The following is a 5848-nucleotide window of genomic DNA, read 5'->3' as shown; positions in this document are numbered from 1 at the left end:
CTCCTGTATGGCCTAAATTTTTTACTTTCTTTCATTTTAGAGCTCTGTTTTATTCACATCTTGATTCATTGTTGTTTGCTTTAGAAGTGATATTTGTTTCTGTCAGCTTTGAAGTTATATTGCTAAAAAATGGTTTCTCACATTTAAATGAAAATGATACATAAGGTGGTGTAGCTAGTTTATACTGTATAGGTCATTTAAAGACTTGATCATTGATTTTTAGGTCGGCTAGAATTTTGGTAATTTAAAGACTCGTAGTTAGGGTTAAGCATCAGTAAAGTCATGTACATGGTTGTGAAGCTATCTAGCTAATAACCATATGCAAAATTAGAAATTAAATAGGTTATTAATATATCTGAGGCCTTGAAATACCCATGTTTCACTGCACACTGTCTCAATTGGGGAAAAACAGTGGCACGAAAGTAAAATTAGTACGTGATATTTAAAAAAATTTTTGGTTCAGGTGAATTGTTTGTGGTATGTGGTTGAAGCACTTGTAAGAAACAGGCTTTTACTGTTGGATTTCCTGAGTGGCGGAAGAGATTGGAGGCTGGAGGCATGGTATTAACTTCTCCCCTCGGAATGGTTTCACTCAAAAGCTGTATTTCAAGGTGGAAGACTGATGGTACCTGTGCTTTGGTCTGGTGACTGCCCTGCAAATGTTCTTGAGGGCATTTACTAGTGTCAGTTTAGGGAACTGCCTGTCTCAGTACCTTGACAACTCGCTAATGATGGAAGCTTTAAAATGAAAGTTGTAACATATTGATAAGATGAGGGAATTGTGATAGATTGGGAGAAGTCTGACCTGATCCACAAGCAGCAGGAAAATTACCTAAGTGTAATGACAAACACTGTCTTGGCAAGAGCAAACAATTTTTATGGTTTCTGGATTTTGTTCCTGACCAATTTAAAGTTGCATGAACCAATGTACTATATGTTTATTTTTATTCGTCCCAATTAACAAGAACTATAAACAAAAACCATGGAGAACTATGTGACGCAGAGTGGAGTTATTACCACAGGTATTACCCTATTTACAATGGGGTTAGGTTCCAAAAAACCCATTGTTTGTTGGACAAAACGTATCTGGAATGCAGCCCAGCCTACCTAGGGTATTCATACATATATGGTAGCCTAGCCTACACTATAAAGTATACTCTATACATAAACGATATAGTAATTATTAATATATCAGCTAATTCTTGAGGTTCATGCAGATTGACTTATGATAATTCAATACAAAGAGAAATTGAATAACAAACAAGAATTAGCTTAGCCTACACTATGGTATATTGTATACACATACGGTAGCCTAGCCTACATTATACAGTACTGTACGCTATATTCACATATTAATATCGTATTATACAAACGTCAACATAACGAATATTCATCTTTTCCATGGATCTTTTAAAATGTTATGCTTTACTTCACTGTACCCAATAACATTGTATATATATTTTACATTGAATTTGTATTATAACCTGCGATTGTAGCGATCAATGTTTTGGGTTGGAAATCGATTACTTGATAAGTTTATTTGACCGTATTTAACTCAGTTCAGTGTTTTAACTGAAGTGGAAATACTGTATAACTTGAATACGTCTCATTGTGAAGTTAATTAAGCTGTTTTTTCATTAATGGGTGACGTTGGCCCAAAAAAAAAAATTCTGTATGCTGTATTCACTTGAATTCATCATAATATGGGCTTTATGGTCATTAGCAGCTTGAACATTGTTTTCTCGGCTTCAGCTACAACTTGCAGCTTAAATGTAGCAGTATATATCCTTGATGATCCATAGTGAATAAGGGCATAATGTAAAAATACATCAGTCCTATTCTACTTAACGTCATTTGTAACGTAACTACGGTAATTGTTTACTACCGTACGATGCTTGAAGTACAAGCCAAACAGCGGTTGTTATCCGATTCGGTTATAAGCAAAACAACAGTTTCTCGTTCTGTTGTTTATGGCTGTACGCATTTATGCAAGAGTATAACGTTACTGGCAATACTTTTATCATTCTCTTTTACTTTTTTAACTAGAAGATGGGATAAAGAGATGGAGGAAAAGAAGTTGGTCTATTGTAATCTGGTCTCTCTCGCTGCCTGATTGTACCCTGCTGCCTGCGCACGTGCTAAATCTAAAAATATTTAAATATTGTATCGATATTAATTGCTTACCCCATTGCAAAATCGAATTATTGTAACTCGAGCACTACCTGTATATCCATTTACAAAGCATGAGTGAATGAAGAGATTGCATGTTTTAAATTTCTGTATTTAGGTGTATAGATGTCTACTGTACTGTTGTAGCTCAACAAGGAAGTGCTTATGGTCTAGTGGAAAAGGCAGAGTTAACTGAGAGCTCATTGCACATTAGTTAGGGACAGTATTGGGACAATGCTCATGTGTTTCAAAGAACTTTTACTTTTTATGGTTGTAAGATTTGAATATTTTTCCTTATCAGTCACACAGTATTAAAATTATCATAGTCACTCAATATTTTTTGTAAATATTTTAATTGATTTATTTTTCTCTTTCAGCTGTCCGCATTAAGAAAAATAAGAACAATGTAAAATTCAAGGTTCGCTGCTCTAGATTCCTGTATACCCTTGTGATCAATGACCGTGAAAAGGCAGAAAAGTTGAAGCAATCTTTGCCACCAGGTAAGAAATAAAAAACAAAAAAGATATTGAGGAGTTGCAAAGTAAACAGTTGCTTAAGGCAAGCATCCTTTATATCTTTAAATGTTTTGAAGTAAAAATAGAAGTTAAGTAATATATTTTGCTTTACGTAATTTGTTGAGAAAATGATGAGAAGTATCCCATGTGTTGCTCAAATTCAAGTTAAGGGAAATAGACATTTTATATTATTTATATTTTAATTACGTGAAACTCACTTGTATGCTATCCCCCTTGTTCATATTCTCTTTCTTTCATCTTACTTTCCACCCTCTCCTAACAATTGATTCATTGTGCAGCTGTGTGGTTTTCCTCCTTTTACTGTCAATTTCTCTCAGCGCTGAGTCACCTCATAGGTCCCAGTGCTTGGCCTTTGGCCTAAATTCTGTATTCTATTATATTCTTGCATGCTATCATAGTGTGTAGAATAATGTCTTATTTTAAGTTATAAGATTAAATTATGCCAATAACATAGGAAGTCTTGTAATGTGTACAGTAATATTAGAAACATTGATAGCTCCGAAATGCCATTATTATTTTTTTGTGTGTATTGTCTTTGTGCATCATCTAACCTTTTGTAAGGTCTTGTAGTAAAGATGCTCTGTTTTACTAGTTTTATTTCCTCAGATATTTGGACTTATGCTCTGGCAGCCATCATAGGGGTCGCAGAAAGTGAATGAATTGAAGTTGTTTTACTGGTATATATAGCATACAGGCAGGTTATAATTGGCAGGTGGACTGGTCTGCTGAAATTTGAGTGGCCACCATTAGGTTTTGTGTATGGTTCAGAGGGATTGCAATCTCCTAGCCTATTTGATGGGGTTGCTGGAAGGGGGTTGTAGCCTGAAAACTAGTGCTGTTAGTATGCTCTTGTAATAAGATGTCTGTTGGTTTATCAGTGATCCTCTCTCTCTCTCTCTCTCTCTCTCTCTCTCTCTCTCTCTCTCTCTCTCTCTCTCTCTCTCTCTCTCTCTCTCTCTCTCTCTCTCTCTCTCTCTCTCTCTCTTATATTCCCTGAGAACTGAGACTGACTATATAATTGAGCATGGTTAGAGAAAGTAAATTTCTCCCCACTATTATGAGGAGGAATGTGATATTGTCATACCTGAGAGGCCCATTATACCAATCACACCAGCAGGGAATACTCCAGCCGACCCCATCAAATAGACCAAAATTGCAACGTCTCCTGGTGCAGATGGGATTGCTCAACCTGTGGCCAATCAATTTTCAGCACACTAGTCCATCTGCCATCTGTAACCCAATTGTTTGATACATATATCTGTGTAACATATAATTCATTCTATTTTGGTAACTTACTGGATGGCCATCAGAGTGCGAGTTGAAATGTCAAAGGAAACAAAATTGTAATAGAAATTTTTACAGGACCGTAGGAAGCCCTAATACCAGCTACTGTACATACTGATGGAAATGTTATAAAATGCTGTAGAAACTTCCATTACATTCAGTGCTACTGCCCCTCAAGTTCCCCTCCTTAATTGTTGTTGTTATTTTTGTGTTTACCGTAAACAATCTAGTAGCTTTGCAACTTGGATGAATTAGGGGTCTGACCTTTGATTAGTAGTAACAGTCCCTATAGTATGGCCTTCATTTCAGGAAAGTTCTTCAGTTAAGTTCATCATGTCTGAAAAGTTTAGTAATTACTGTATTGGGAAGTAGAATCTAGCCTGTAGACCAGTAAGTTGTAAGGAAAAAGCAGGTTGTGTGGCTAAAATTTTCCTTTCTATTTTGTTTCAGGTCTCCAGGTGAAGGAATCTAAGTAAATAAATCAGTGTAGAAAATTAAAGTTTTTATTATCCTAATCTTTTTTCTCTTGTTTTTGGGAGTCAGAACAGTAATTGTAATGTATAAAAGTACTGTAAGATTAGAGGTTTTATTTGTTAATCAAAGCTATAATAAAAAGGAATAATATCCAAGTAGTTTGCAGTAGGTACTTTTTGGTGGTGGTTTCTTATTGACACATGCAAATTAAGTAATGCTATTTCATAGTATTTCATTATGTATTGTCTTGTTTTTAGAAAGCATTCAAAGAGCTTTACAATAAAATTGTGGTGATGATGGAAACAGCTTTGATGTCAAAATGTGAACTGAAGAACTACATACACCCTCGTGGGTGTTTGTTGAGAGTTGGTTTACTGTCAATCTTCGTTAATCAGTGAGGGATAGTATAGAAGATTGATAATGTTGAAGGTTGTTGATTTCTGTAGGCTATTGACGTACTTGCAAGTCTGCGAGGGTCCCCAAACCCAGGTTGACAGTTCAAAGTTTGCATAATATTTATTGAATTCTGAACAAGGTGATAATACGTACTTTATTCGACTCGGAATTTGTTAAATATGGCGTATCCAGACTTCCAGATGATGAAAGTTGAAAATGCTAAAGCTAAGCTTCCCCTGTGCAATAAGGGTTAAAGGCATCACGTGATTTACATAGATCATAATTTTCTATGAGTATTTAAGGGATAGTAGGTAGGTAGCAATTTTATATTGTAATAGCATACTCGCATACAGTATCACATGACTTCCCATGCATAACAGAACCAAAGAATGATGCAGTAAAATAATAAAACTTATCAGACCACCATGTATGGAAGTACTTTTCTTATTGCAAGGGGTCCGGGCTGATTGCAGTGTGTTTGCCACAACCCCTTACTCCCCTAGCTGCATCCACTTTTTAGCCATTTACTTTACTTCTGTTCCCATCCTAAACTTTTCTGAATGACGCAACGCGTCTGGTTGCTTGGCTAAGCAGCCTAAATTTCATAAATTGGTAAAATACTGCATTGAGTGACTTAGTCTGTTCAACAACAAAAAATTTCACAACTGAAACCTATAGCGCTCTAGTGCTGACTCATGGGTGTTGGGATCCACTCTTTTGTGAGTTTTGTCAGTATGAGGAATGATTTATGGCGATACTCAACATGTGGATCTTTTACTTTCACCTCCCTGGAATCCTCACTTTCTGCTGCATTTTGTTTCTTGGTCAGCAGGTGGGGAATGTCATTGTCTGCCGGGTAAAATATAGTATTGGAAGACATCCTCTTGAACTCCTCACTGATGTTCTCAACAGAAGGAAGTACTGTATCTGTTGGCAGTCAGACTGTCTTCCTTCAGATGGTGTTAACGTGTAGTGTTTTAACAGAATTG

The sequence above is a fragment of the Macrobrachium rosenbergii genome, chromosome 9, assembly GCF_040412425.1.
Source record: "Macrobrachium rosenbergii isolate ZJJX-2024 chromosome 9, ASM4041242v1, whole genome shotgun sequence".
NCBI classification, from domain to species: domain Eukaryota; kingdom Metazoa; phylum Arthropoda; class Malacostraca; order Decapoda; family Palaemonidae; genus Macrobrachium; species Macrobrachium rosenbergii.
Note: the sequence above shows the minus strand (reverse complement) of the source record.